The 15,495-nt window shown below is 35.6% G+C and overlaps 1 protein-coding gene and 1 long non-coding RNA gene across 2 annotated transcripts in view; one reads left to right on the top strand and one right to left on the bottom strand.

The window, feature by feature from the left end:
- Positions 1-808: 808 nt before the first annotated feature.
- Positions 809-15,464, bottom strand: LOC135687578 (uncharacterized). The gene is made up of 2 exons (XR_010516232.2): positions 13,113-15,464; positions 809-4,196 (listed from the first exon to the last, which is right to left on the bottom strand). It is a non-coding gene; the product is annotated as an uncharacterized LOC135687578 (long non-coding RNA).
- Positions 4,196-15,495, top strand: part of LOC135687577 (trace amine-associated receptor 1) — a 28,577-nt gene continuing 17,277 nt past the window's right edge. Inside the window, exon 1 of the mRNA XM_065204172.2 lies at positions 4,196-4,638. The gene's annotated coding sequence lies outside the window, so the exon portion shown is untranslated. The remainder of the gene's footprint in view (positions 4,639-15,495) is intronic.

Genomic DNA, 15,495 nt, shown 5'->3' on the forward strand with positions numbered 1-15,495 from the left:
GATAAGAATAATGGCATCAGAGCCGCAACTGTGACTTTCTGCTTTGTAGAGGTCTGCTGCAACTCGACATCAAACAGTCTTGCTCACTGTGCTCGTTGAAAAGCCTGCTTAAAATGTGATAGCATACTGGATACGCGTGTTCAAATGTCTGAAGCGTATTTTTAGAGTTTATTGACTTTGGGCTAAATTAACGATAGAGAACTCATTGAGATACTGTTCCAAGTCAATACTGATGTCACTTTTGTATTGTAAACATATCACATAGAACGTATCCTATTCTGCATATCTGAACAGTACGGGAGACCTTTCCAGTTCAGGGCACCACAAACGTCGGACGCCTATAGTAAACCTAAGCTCTAGAGTATGACAGATGTTAGCTACAAAAATGCTTCACTGTACCCATTTTTGTGACGATATATGCATATCTATGTTTCAAGTACCATTTTCCCTTCTTTCATCTCTTTCTAGGGGCGTTCCTGGACCCACATTATCAAAACTGTGGTCAGCTGACCACCTTAAAACTATTTATACACTGATGCACACTGGATAGACATAATTTTGATTGAGTTGCAAATTGTTTTTAAACTATTCCTCATAGTGCTTAAATTAAGGTCAATTCGTAGTTCCTTTAGATTTTAAATGCTTTTGTACTTTGTTACGAATGAATTGGCATTTTTTAGCTTGAAAAGCACGTTTCGAAAATCCTTTATTGTCACCAGGTATAAAATTTTAACACGACAGAATAATAAACGTTTAAGCAGCATATATTAGAAACAAGGTATAAATACAAGAATAATCAATGGCAATCTGAATTTTTTAAAAAGAATTCTATTAAATAAAAGAGCATTTTCTTAAACTAAACATTAATATTATTACTTTGGTCAATACAATGAGCAGTGACAGTAAGGTAAATATGACACCAGATTGATGAATAAAAACTAATAAAGAGATGTTCAATTACAATTAAGATCATAGAAACTGTTTTTAAAGCTAAAGAAATCTGACTTTAGGAAGATTTGAAAACTGGGTTTTTGACAGATGATCGCGTTCATAGGCTTGTGTAAGTAGATTTATGTAGAGAGGAATCAATCAGAGGGGGTGTTTCTCGAAGGAGCTTTTGTCGAAGGAATTCAATGGAGTCCCTTGACACGTGGATTGCAACTGCGCGAAAGTGCATGGCAGGCACATGCTTAATAATTCAGAAAATAAAGGCTAGCATGGCTTTATGTCATACAAACAGTCCACATTTGTTAGCTAGATCTTTATACCTCTCTGTCATACCACAGATCTCGGCAAAGAAGAACCTACAAACTGTCTTTCTTTGGTTAGGCCATTTGTTATAAGTAACTTGTTTTTGCTCGATGCATCGGAAAATTTTTATACAATAAGGAATTTTGAAGCATCGCCGACCCGCTTTACCAGCAAAATACAGTGCTAAGAACGTAATGAAATAAGCGTTGAACTTGCCATTTATATATGCACTTTAAAACAAGACCCAAAAGGAGCCGGGTTTTTGAAAAGTAGGTTCCTCTTTTGCGGAAAAATACTGTACAGCATTTTTCACATGAAAAAGAATCGATTCTTGGGAATCAATCTATTATGTATCGAGCACTCTTTGACAAACTCGTGGATCCCTCAATAGAAACTATGTTGCCTAAAATAGTCCTAAGTCATGTATATGTCAGAATTAAACGGTAAGAGATTCATTTCCTCACAGGTTCTTTTCTTGGCAACTAGTTGAGTGTCAGCCAACAGCCTCTGGGAAGCTTTTACCGAATAACACCATTTTGTTATTGCGAAAAAATATTTCATAACATTCTTTATGTTCATAAAATGATAAAAATTCTTACTTCTTCAACAATATTGCATAAGTTGTTTATTGCTGGAGAAGTAACAGATAAAAGAACTCTCTATTGCAAAGAATATATGTTACAAAATACCAATGCTGTATTTTTGCCATCACCTACAAAGACATCACCTACCATCAAAACATCAAAGTTAACGATAGCATAAGAATTTATAAAAAGCGTCATCGATGTAGTGAAAGTTAATAAAAGAGGCATAACAACGTCCGGTCGAGAAAATTATCTTCTTTGGTCAATGTCCTTTCATCTCAGATTTTTGCAAGAAGAAACCTATTTTTTAAGAGAGCAAGCTAAGAACATGCTACTTTTTCGTTGATTGGCTTGGGATGTGTTATAATTGGACTAACATGCTCACAGTTGTAATTCTGTCATCTTGGTCGGTTCTTCGTTTCCAGTGCTGTTTGCTTCTTAATCATCACCATGCTGGTAGGTTGTGAAGTTAAAGCAGCCGCATAATCACTTATACGAACTTTGGTTGTCATTTTTAGATTGTTGTTTTGAGTTCTCCTTCAACTTTGTCAATAGCATTCGCGTTCCGTGACTGTTAGATAACAAAGTTTTAAGTAATATGTGGAATTTCAACAGTTCCAGGGAAAACAGATAATCTTACTAAGTCATCTGATTATTCTATATCGTAAGCTAAACAGCTTTTGTAAGGTCAACCTCGTTGATGCGATTTACAAACGCATGTTGCGGTTATTTAAAATCATCCTTGCTTGTGCAACCAGAAAGAAGACCGAACAAAAAACTGAAAGTTGTGTCACTTTGAAGGAAATATTCAGATGTGAACTTATTAGGCATCTTTCTACATATTTTAATTATTCTCCCATGCGAATGCCCTGACAGCTATCTGCGAGATGCAATCTTTATTATAATGAAAACTGGATAACAGGAAGAAAAAGTTGAAAATCGAAAAAATAGGTGATATTGAAGAATGTAGCGTTGCAACATCTGGTTTGGCTGCGGCAGAATGGATCAGTTCCTGTTGCACCTCCATCCGACCGAACATGGCAGCAATCAAACAAGATCCATCAGACTTAATCTAGCTTAACAACTCTTCAAAAAGATTATGAATCGTTCGATTATCTGTGGATAGAGCCCGGCAGAACCTGGCTTAACTGTTAAAAGACAATTTTGTATGTGATCAAAAATCAAATGAACAATTAAAATAACAACAACAGCAACAAAAATATCAACGAAAACAGAAACAGCAACAAGAATGTGCCTATTTTTAGGCCATTGTAGAAGCTATCGTTGAACAAGGCTTTGTTTGTTTCGATTTGAAGAAGGGGAGGGAAATGACTATAGTTGCATAGAATTTTGACACTGCTGCTGAATATATTTTGTTTTTTGTCAAATTCACGTTTTTTTCTACTTGAAATCTATTACAAAGTACCTATATTGCTTGCAAACAGTACACTCATTTTTATGTAATTCAGTCTTTAAGCAACCAAGCCACAAGATAACTAAAATATTAAGAAACCATTGTACGGATCACGCTCAATTCTAAGAAACTGCTCGAAAATCTTTATTTAAGAGAGGTATTGGAAATGATTCTTTTCGACGATTAGACACACACCCTGTTTCATTGACAGAGAAATTAAAAAAGCAGCTCCTTAGGACTTATAAGGTGTTCCATTTGTTTCGTTTTAGTGTTTCTAAAAGGAAACTTTTTGGCATTTGGTAATTTAGAAACCTTTGTGAGAAACTTTAAGCATTGAATTCAACAAAGAACTAAGAAGCTGTTAATACCGAGGTTGTTTTCTTAAAAAGACGAATGTCGCATCTGACAATAAAAAAATAATATTTCTGATAATTCCATGCTCCATGACTAAGGTTCCTTTGATTGGGGACAATTGGCAGAAACTGAAGTGGGTTAGGCCATCTGTAATTCAACAATTGGCCAATCAGCTACATCACGCCTAATGGTTAGTTGTGATTGGCAGATGGTTACAACCACCTCTGTGTCAAATTAAAGATTCGCAATAACATAGATCAACAGCTTAACTAGCATCGTAGTGAGCTCTTCAAACGTTTTAAAGATATAAATTTGGAGAAAGCTCTAGAAAGTTTAGAACTTCGCATTTTTACACATGCAGTTTTAAGACTGAAACTTTCTCGCGAAGGTATATATTAGTTAATTAAAGCTCCAGAACCAATTGTCATACGTTAGCAATTCATATATTCATAATTTCATCTCTTAGTGATTAAAACAGGCTATTGTCAATTTTCGTAAAGCTGTTAATTTTTTTTAATTCTTACAGCAACATGTATGTTCTCCAACTTACAATTGAACATGTACGCTTCTGACTGGAGAATAAATTTGTGTTCCTGAAAAATAAAAAAATAGCATTAAACAATGGAAAATATAGACTACATTTCAATTTGAGTGAGATTAAGATGATTTCAATTTTCGAAACTCACCCCATTGCTCCTCCGCGACCTCTTGGCAACACTCTAGCACCCAAGATTTTTACTTTGCAAACAAGAATTTCTAATCAAGTCTCCACTTTGACTCTGGATTATTATTTCACGGAAATGACATTCGTATTTATTCAGGCTCTTTTTTGCCTTAATCCTATGTTTTGATGTACTCAATTACAATAAAATCTAGTCGCAAATTGCTCATAAATAATAAAACAGAACCATGAAAGCCAAATCCATCACTTGTGTGCGAGAAACACTGCAGTTAGGTCAGACTTTCATCAAAAGTGCGGTTGTGTAAGGTCGTCGAATCCCACAGTGTCCCTTGGTGAAACAGTCATATAACAAGGTAAGCTCTCCTCACAATCGCAAAGTCTTGAGAAATAAGAAAAAGTTTTGTAGGATGTTTATCTTTTTGTTTTATTTATCCGCTTGATTTTCACTAATTTCAAAACGAGTATAACCATAAGACAAAATTTTACAATGCCATTATTGAGAAGGTTTCTTTTGTTCTGATAACAAGAAATACTATTTGAATTAAAGCACACACGTCAAGTTGAATGCAGTAGATTCAACTTAATGCCATGTACACGATTTTGATACAAAAATTGAAATTTTCGCTTAATATGACACCTTACATAGAAGGAGATCAATCCGACAGTTTTGGGGCGCGAATCTTGAAAATTCCGGTTAAATGTACAGTGACGGGATGGACAATTATCATGGCTTATCAAGGCTTACTTTGTGATAAAGTATTGTTTATTAGACTAACGGTTCTTTTTGTTCGCCAAACTCCGTTAACACTGTATCTAGATCCCCATTAGTAGGCATTTTCTGTGCGTAGGGAATACTTTCACAGTCTATATCTGGGTGTTTCACTAACACGAATCCTTGTTGGACAGATGGTTTTCAGTCAAATACAAAAACAGTACATAGATACTATCTCTATATCGAGTATTTATAAGCACTATTGGGAAGTTTGGAAGAATTTGAAAATATTATTTTCCGCCAGTAACATGTTTCAGTAAACTTTTGGGATCCATTAATGCTTTGTGTCTGTACAAGATATAAAAACGTCCAATTCCTAAAATGTGCTAGCTCTGCGGAATGGCTCGAATTTGCCGACAACGTAGATATTTCGTCCCTGCATTGCCGACTTGTTTCAATCTTTTGTTGCGTAGGGGTTTAAGAGCTCTTTGCTTTCCAGTTAATTTTTGGGTACAAGGGGAAGTTTAGCACAAATGCACTCTATAGCAGAGGCCCCATAACCCCTAACGTGATCAACATCCGCGATCGATATTCATTAAAGTGGCGACCTTCATTTCACTTCCTCTATTTATCATCTATCAATTGAAGAAATCAAAAAACAAAATAGATTCTCAAATCTGGGTCTTATCGAAGAAGTTTCAACAGGAAATGGTTTATCGAGCAGTTAGACATCTTCCTTGTCTACTCTTCTTTCTTCCTGGCGAGCCAATGCGCGCAATTAAGGTGGCCCATTACGGTGGTTAATCACGGTGACCCATGATGGCCGCCTGTTTTGGTGGCCCATAACAGTGAGCCATTACGGTAGCTTATTAAGGTGACCCATCACGGTGGCACGCTACAGTGGTTCGTTATGCTGGCCCATTACTGCTACGGTGAAAACAAAAACTTCACAGCAATTGCAAACAGTCGACAGCATTCTCAGAAAATTAACGACTAGTTCAAATACCCGTGGCATTTCCCGAAATCCACGGCATGAGCAAATGTGCAACAATCCTTGTCAAAATTGTTGGAACACTTGTGCAAAGCTGAAGCTTTTTTTAAATCCCCCTCTACCCCCCATTACAATGTTGCTCAATTCGGCTGTTTTAACGATGAAGATAAAAAAACTTTCACGGAAAGCTGTATGAAAGTATTAAGAAAATAAATCAACATTGTACGGGGGGAGAGGGTCGAAATTTTGGGAGCGGCAGTGATATTTTGGTAAGATAATTTTGACATGCTTTGTTTATTTGCATGCTGCAATGGAAAGGCGTTCCAGCTATTTTTGGCAAGGATTGAAGGTATTCCTTAAAATCTATGGATAAGCAAATGGTCACGGCATCCCAAAAATAATTAGGTAAAAGTAAGGACTTGCAAGTTTTATGGAAAAGCTTCATGGCAAGCAAAAGCTCACGACACTCCCCGAACAGAACCAAACACCATCAACAAGTTTATTGAAGAAGATATTTTGAAGATGACAAATATGTTTTGCTCACACTGAGGTCAAGCAATATATTTCAAAGATATACTCTGCCAGCACTGTGTTGATGAGTGAGTCAAATTGAATGCCTAAATTAAACACTAAAAATTTCAAAAGACTATATTTTTATTGAAGTTTGGTATTCTACTGTATTTGATAGCTTTATCGTGAACATATGAAACTGGCATTAACTTGTTATTGGAAATATTTTTAAATCCAACTTCCAGAGAACTCTTTATCATTCTGTATGAAACGATTCGAATGGAATCATTATCAAGAAGATGATGCATGTTGATGTGCAGAAGGAAGAATGCACAGTTCATACCAGGCACAACAAGATTATTTGATCTGCTTTAACATAAAGATAGCATTGGAGTATAAAGATAAAGAAAAAAATATAAAAAAGAATTGTATTTCATCGATACAAATTATCTGATAACTTCATTTGTGAAGGCTTGGCTCTTGGCGATTTTGAACTAACAGCAAATCATGAAAAGCAAGATGATGATAGAAAAAGAGGAAATGAAATTTATGACTTCTTTTCAAGTATTGTTGGGACTTTTTTACAATAAAGAAGGCACTTTAGTCGATAAGAGTGAAACGATTAATTCTAAATAGTCGAAAATGTTAGATTTTCAATAGACGTATCACATCATCAATACAGAACTAAGAGCTAGATCCAAAGCAAGTGCAGCATTTCCATCATAATCGACAGAATCTTGAAAAACTTTGGAAAGTGCTACTGTAGACTTGAGTTCCCAATAAAATCTTTATCAGCATGCTATTTTCACGATTTCATTTGCAAGAAGAACTGGCAGTGCCTTTGTTTCTGGGCAGATGAAAGATGTTAGTTGTGAGATATTACTCGAGAGAAGAAAGTGTCTCTGACTGAATGCAACCAAAAATGAAATGTTTTAAAAAGATTGACCAAGCCGTGGGTCTAGGGAACTATCGTGAATATTGATTTGGTTAATAACCTTTTATGGAATGCTGTTGACTACTTGAAATTTTTGCTTAATTTTTGTCTTTACCGTGGCAGGTATGGGCCAATGTATTGCATTAGTCCACTAAATACTTCCAGAAAATTTGTGAACGTAGATAGCAGAACATTATTAAAATTCAAATGATGATATATATAAAAAGTTATAGCAATCATAGGGTATTTGTAAGCGGGGGATCTCCACAAGCAGCATGCTTTGTAGGCGATGCAGCTTTGTATAAAAACCAATATTACAGATCTAGAAATCCATCAAGTAGCTTCAAGACGGTTCAAGTAGCTGAATCTAAACCAACAGCTGAATTCATATCATCATTTCATCAACAGTTTTAACGACAATCCATGAACCTACAAACGACATGGATACATTGCTATTAAATCCTTTCCTCGCACATTTTCAAGAGAAGCTTTGTTATGAAAAGATCCGCCACGTAAGAAGCGGACTTGACTCTAGATTTGTTTTTAGAGTGTTTTGGTTGTTTTCCAGCGAGGTTTCGCTGTTTCATAAAATATAAATGAATAGCATTTACTTTTCCATGTTGCTCAACTGAACTGTCATCAATATTGATATATTTTGGATGAAATACCTGAAATTCTGAATGTCCTAGAATGTTATGCTGAAGCTCTTGAGACGGTAATTCCATCATTCATCCTCTTTAAAGATATATCTTTGCAATAAATGCAAAAAATAAGTTGTTAGTTGTCAGCTCAGTTAAAAATGATACACTAGATAGGACAGCAAACGTTTTGTAGTGCATTTTACTGCGCTTCTACCACATTTCTTTAAAATTTGAATTTGCCTTACAAAGATTTCTGCTTGCATCATTAATAAGGTAGGATTTATCACACGTAAGCCAGGAAAACGTGTTATTTAGCAAGTTTTAATTCATATCTGTGGAATAAACCCGACTGGCAAGAAAAAATGAATTCTGTCGTTCCGTAAAAGAAAGAATTTATAAGATAAGACTTCGTGCTCTTAAGATCAATGCTCGCAGTATCCACGGCAAACCACCAATATTGTGCAGGATAAAGTTTAGTAGGATAAAGAATTTTGCAGATATTACGAATCAGATTGTCGTCTTTCCTTTTCTGTTCCTTTTATGTGTTACGAATGAGAAATTTGCTTGAAAGGAAAATTTAAAACTTTGAACCGTCTTTAAGGAGGATATTGGGAGAGGGGTGGAAGAGATGTTGTTTGTTGAATTTGATTGGAAGAAAATTTGAGTTTCTGAGTTTTTGTCGAACGTTTTGGTCGGTGAAACAAGAGGGGAGGGGTCTTCCCAAATCTCGAAAATAATAAACAGGGGTTTCGTTTCATTGCACATGAACTGTGTAGAGGAGAAATTACTTAGTCAAATGAATACCTGTTTGTCTAGTAAATTTTGAATACTTTAGTTAGTAAAAGATTACAATACACATTACTCAAAGTACTTTTAACAAGCTTCTTGACACCAATACAAAAAACGATACCACAGAGGCAGAAGGCTATGTTAACATCTTTGTCCATATGTAAGCTACAATAGCACACACATTTAAAGATTCATTGCTAACAATGAGCCATTGCGCTACGCAAGCATCCCATAATCCATTTTTAGACAGTCTAAAAATCAATTTAGGTTAATCCGTAGAAGTTTACTGCCCTTGTTTGGATCGTCGCCACGCTCGCAAAGGCCCATTGTTAGCAAAGAGTCTTTAACGCAACAACTGTGTGGTACAGTGGCGTCGCGTGACCATTCTCGCTGGGGGGAGGGGGGGGTGAAAAACTATATTTTACCGACAGAAATTCTTTTGTTACATTAATATTTTGTTATAAATTTAATTCTACCGACAAGTTCTCTGAAATTTAGGGGTGTACACACCCCCAATTTAGGGGAAATTTAGGGGTGTACACACCCTCGCACGCTACGCCCCTGGTAAGGCATAAAAAGAGGTGATACACAGGACTTGAGTCAAATGGGCACTTCATACTTAGCATCTTAGAGCAACTGAGTAAGAACATCCTGTTAAGCGCTTTTTCAAAATCACTGGGTAAGTATCTTTTAAACCTTGAGGATTCACCTAACAAGCTCTTTTAGGGGATTCTCCTAACATTTTCGGCTTTTAAAGAATTGTTAAATGGTTTTATAATACTCGGTAGCATAACAGATCAATCACGATGTACGTGAAATTTCAAATCAAGCTTTTTGTCATGCGCGAAATTTCAAGTTTTTTGTCGGTTGCTCTTAATGCACATTGGAAACTTATTTTCCGAAATGGTACAAATTTAATGGCAGGTGCAAAGAAGTCGTTCTATCTGCTTAGTTATTCCAAAGGATTAGAAAAATCTAACGACAAGCTGCTTTCTCTCAGTTGTCACTTGCAAAAAATTGTATCTAATATGGTGTGAATCGTTTTGTGCCTCAAGATACAATTTCTAAAAGAGCTCACAGTCGTGTTTGAATTATTCATATTTTCTAAAGACGTTGCAGTAGCTTGAAAAAATCTTGATCGCTTTTTGCGCTGAGAATGTGAATAATTTAGGAGGAAGTATCAATCCTCATTGCAGCGCTTAAACATTTGATCTAATATTATGTGTTGAAAAGATTGCGAAATCAATATATGGGAGTGTACAAAATCAACCAAGAAAATTGCTAATCATGTCTGCTAGAGGTTTTAACAGGATTAAATCAAAAAAGGACGCTTTGGGCCAATCTACACGTCGTGCTTAACTCGCACCAAGTCAAATATGATGTCTTGAAATTTATAAATATTACTTACCTTCGAGATAAGCATGACGTAGAAATTGAATTTGGAAGTAAGCTTCAAGGCATGACATAAGCTCGACGCCATCAGTCGCTACAAGTCACCTTAAACGTCAGCCGTCACCTTAAACGTCGCGCTTCTTATTAATCAAATAAAATCAAATCAAGTTCATCTATTTTGAGCCTGGCAATAACATTTCTTGTGCATGCGTAATACCATTTTTCGAAGAAGCACCAAAAGAGGTATATTTGGATTGAACTAGCGCGCTAGAAGTGCGACGTTTAAACCCAGTCGGAATGCATTATATATAGATTGAGCCTTTGGGTAGACCAAAAGATAAAAGCTAATTTCGAAAACAAATTTGTTTGAATTGCATTAACTGTCTCACATTAAAATAAAAATGTTAACGGAATTGATCCAGACCATCTTTGGGTCCGATTAGGATCGGATCCACTCTCGTGTAAACAGGGTAGCAACAAATTTCAAGAGAACGAATTTAATAGGATTGATTTTCTAATATTTCACACAAATAGCGACGCTTTAATGTAATTTTACTGGATTATTCAACAAATTAAATGAACAGCAAGCAATTCTAGTAACAACGATCTCACGCGCCTTCTTAGTGGAATTAGATATAAAAACGGTCTAGCCCGGACAAAAATAATATAAAGCTGAAATTTGGCACATATGTTCTATACTATGTTGGGAATGACCAGAAAAAAGGCCCATCGATTGGACATTGGGAATTCCTACTTCGTAATTCCACTACACTATCTACCATTCATCCCTCCACAAAGCAGCGCAGCGGCAAAGTGTCGGAGAATCGGATCCGGGTGAGATTAGTGGGGAGTGTTCTGCATTGATGCCCTACATAAAAGCTGTGTTGAAAGAAATCACTAATATGTGTTTTCTATAACAGTATTACTAAGAAAACATGAAGCGCTTTTTTCACTACATTTTTGGACACCCTAAATCGCCCTTTTAACATGAATTGAAAGCATTACATTAAATTGCATTACATTTGTCATCACCCCTTTTTAATGTCATCTGCCAGCACAGGAGACAGGGGCGGATCCAGAAGTAAAAATGATGTTCTCACCAGGAAAGAAAGGGGTTGCGTGGGCGTGACCCCTTTTAAAAAATCTGACCACGCCCTTTCAAATGTCTGAGAAACTTCTTTTTATAAAAAGTGGTTCATATCAACTACACTATTTTCAACATAAGAAACTTTTGTAATTATCAGTACTGACAGTCCAGCACTCAAATCAGAATTGAGAATTAAGAATTCCGTTTTTTCAAATCTTTAATTTTTGAAATAGCAGAAAAACAGTAGAACAAAGAATTGACTGTAATACAATTTTTCTGTGGAATTCACTTTTAAATTGATAAAGTAGCATCCCAAAAACCCATCTAAGGATTTTTGCTTAGAAAAGCACAAACTGGAGCAGTATTGTCATGCATGCAATCATATTTTCTAATCGCACAGTGCTTTTTTCTACCAATAAAAGGTTTACTACTGGCTGAGAGTTTTTAGCTGGTAAGTAGCCCTGGCACTGAAGTCAGAGAATATCTCGAATCTCTCAAAGAATATTTCTAATAAATTTAAAAGTGTACCACAAAAAGATTAAAGCATAAAAATCTTTGACAAGAAATTTAAAAATTGAATCTAAATTATTGAATTCAACAAAGCATTCTGTGACAGAAGGGCAATATTTGTTGCTAAAGAGAGCATAAGCTTCATCAAATAAAGCATACTTCAGACCAGGCACAGGCAATAAATGTTTACAACCACAATATGGAAAAAGGACAGAAGTGTTCATTGGAAATTAAAACATGTAAATAATTATAACAATTGGTCTACAACATGAAATAAAATCAGAGCTTTTCATTAACCAATATCCAATAAGAACAAACAAGGGATAGCTTTGATAGTCTTTGACAAGAATAAGGCTCAAAGTGTTTAGTCAATTGCTAGCAATAATAATAAATATGGAACAAAATTAATTGGCTGGGTTTTGCATGCAGCTTCAAGCATATTTACTTTAGAAATGAAAGAAGAATACTTTAGGGCTCATCTTTAAGATGTCTTCTTACATTATGTTTATGTGTGTGTACTTTTTAACTGGAACAAGTTTAATTGCTTTTAAATAATTTTTGGCAAGACAAGTGTCATACCACTTCTGTTAAACTGGTGTGATTCAATTTAAATTTCAGTAGCATAAACATTTAACAGGTTAACCAGGAATGACTTCATATACTTAGATATGTCATTTTTATAATTTTTATCTATAACATTTAAGCTTTTATGGCCTTAGCGATTATTGACATTCTGTCTGTTATCATATGATAATATCAGATTTCTGCCTTGCCTTTGATTTATTTCAGAAAAGGGAAAAATTAACATCAAACCCCTGAAAAGGGTGTTTTCCTCATGCTACTACACATGATTATAACTCAAGAATTCAAATTCAGCCTTTTTCGTAATTATTATGAATTAAGAAACAGCCAAATGAAGGGTGTAATTTGGAAATGAGTATTAATAGAAATCTTGCTTGGAAAACCTGGTTAGTATTTAACATGACTTGATTATGGCAATGTCCCAGCATATACTACTTTTTGATGTAACAGAATAAAAAGCCAGCCAGCTCAGTTTGTTTAAAAAACGTGTACATGATAGTAAAATTAATGCAGAATTAGAAGGCCTAAGTAAGGCCAAGGTCTAGTAGACTCCACGCTCTTAAAATATATCTGAAAGATGCAACTAATCTTGTCACAGGTCGAAAGATTGGTATAGATTTATCATCAGGCAAAAATGAAATAAAAAAACGAAAAATTAAAAAGTAGGATGAGCACAAACCTGAAACCTTGCACAGCAAAGGAAAACAACTTCTCCTTGATTAAACATTCTGGCATAACTTCACGACTATTATAAGCTTGAAGAATTGCCACCCAAATAATTCTTAGGTCAAGACGAAAATATATGATTTATAGCAGGAACCTAGAGAAGTTTCCACATCTTTGAGAAATTCTACCTTTGATTTACAGCTATTTTCGCGGGCTTTGTTTATTGTATTTTACTCGATTGAATTGAATCGACCAGCCTGTGAGCTACGTCAGAGTTTCTCACCAGAAACAATAGAAGACAAACTTTAATTGTTTTTTTCGACTCGCGCACGAAATTAATTTATTTTCGAGTTCTCACCAATTCATTGGTTTAAAACGAAAATTCTGCACTTTCATTGGCTAACAAAACAACTGCTCAATTTATTTCAAAGATGAAACAATGGTTCAGATTGAGAGGAATTTGAATCTCAATCAGATTGTCTTCAAACTGGCTCCTACGCATCATCAGGCTATGCAACCTTACGACGACACTGTCTGCAACTCAGAGACAAACAAGGAAGTGTATTGGAGGTTGTCTTTGGAGTAAAATTGAATATTTAACCTTCATTTTCGCAATTTCGTTTTTCGAAAAAAATGACGTTTTTACGTGAGAACGGTGAGAACATCTGGATCCGCCCCTGGGAGAGACAATGATGTCGTCAACCTAAACCCTGAGGAAGTTTATCGTGTATTTGATTGCTCGTTAGAGTCCCTATTTCTTTTACATCTTCGAATAATGTTTCATAACCAGTTTATTTCAAAATAAGATTGACAGTTGCCCTTTCGCTTTTTGCATACATGTTTAAGACAATTCAGGCAAACATCCAACAAGGAAAGAGACTGCATGATAAATATGGCAAAACTGGCAGCCTGTGAATCCTGTTGGAAAAGGACACACATGTGCAATGAAACTGAAACCTGCTTAGCTCTAAATAAAGAAACAACTTAACCTCGCTGCACCTTTACTTGTCGATATAAACTTGAAGCTAGCTAAATTGGTCGATTGTTTAAACCGTTCTTGAACTACGGTGTGAAATTTCACCCCCTAGAGGATATTTCAGGTCTTGGCAAACCCCATTTGTTCCAAAAGAGCATTTTCTATGTCATGACCGTGTTGTAGCTCATTTTTTCGTTGAGATGCGCAATATGTACTTTGACCTTTACCGGTGTATCTCTAAACAGTATTATGTTATGATGCAGTTGTTGTTTATATTCATAGGACTTAAAAATCCAGACAATTTTAAGGCTTTTTCGTTATTCTTGAAAAGTTAATGCTTAGAGGATATGCTGAACAACACCTTCAAATGGATAGAAATAACAACATGAGATTGCGAAAGATTGCAGTTTTCTACTTGTATATGTACGGATAGCCTTTATTCATAGGGTAGCAGAGCAGGCACCAATTTCTGCGCTTTGTCCTTACTGGGTTATTTAGTTTTATATACTTTTGTTTTAGGCGATTAAATGAAGCGTTTATTTTTTCGTTGGAAAAGACAGAAATTTTGTCCAGGTTTGAAAAAATCTAAATAATCTACTTAAGTAAGCTGGCTAATTACATTTGGAATGAAATAATCTAATAAGAATGAATTGATAATCCAATAAGACATCTTGTTAGCGAAAAAGAGTCCATAGCGGGCTCTCTGCGAGAAAAGAAAAATTCTTTATCTCGGTCAACTTTTAAGCTGTACATTTATCTTGGGGACGGAAAGGTAAATTATAAGCGATTAGGTTCCCCAATGTTTTGTTGCCAGTAGGTCTTTGCCAGCAGGGCCCACTTCTACCCTTAGAAAGCATATCTAAACCCCCCCCTCCCCAGATTACCTCTACACTTCAGCAGGTTTAGAATCGAAATAGTTATTGAAATTTCTGGTTTATTGTGAATGCTTTTTTAGGCTACCCCACACTGAAGAAATTAGATAATTTTCTTGTTCAGATGATAAATTAATAATTTTTCCAAAGTTCTGTATTTTGCTTAGTTTTCATTTCATTTATTTTGATTTCTTGCTTACAAATATGTACTTCGAATTTTAAAAAGAAAATCAATAGGAGATACAAATCTTTAAAATCATTTGTCTGTCCCATGTGAGCAAAAGCAAAAGGATCAAGGATCTGGGCGACGAAAACCTAAACCCCAAATGAAGTTTGGGTCCTCTATTCTACCGCTGTCTGCAACACTGCAGCAGGAAATATTCTCTCGAAGATTCCCTGCTTGTTTTCCCACAAACCAGCCATACATATCAGATGATGTCGGAGAGGCCAGCTGTACAACACGCCCCAACTGCTGTTTTGTGTGCTTTATCACTCGATATTGATAACAGTCTGCAATTCATTTTTGGTATCATCTTTGAAAAACGCCA

Source organism: Rhopilema esculentum, chromosome 20, assembly GCF_057945365.1.
Source record: "Rhopilema esculentum isolate cy_ngs chromosome 20, ASM5794536v1, whole genome shotgun sequence".
NCBI classification, from domain to species: domain Eukaryota; kingdom Metazoa; phylum Cnidaria; class Scyphozoa; order Rhizostomeae; family Rhizostomatidae; genus Rhopilema; species Rhopilema esculentum.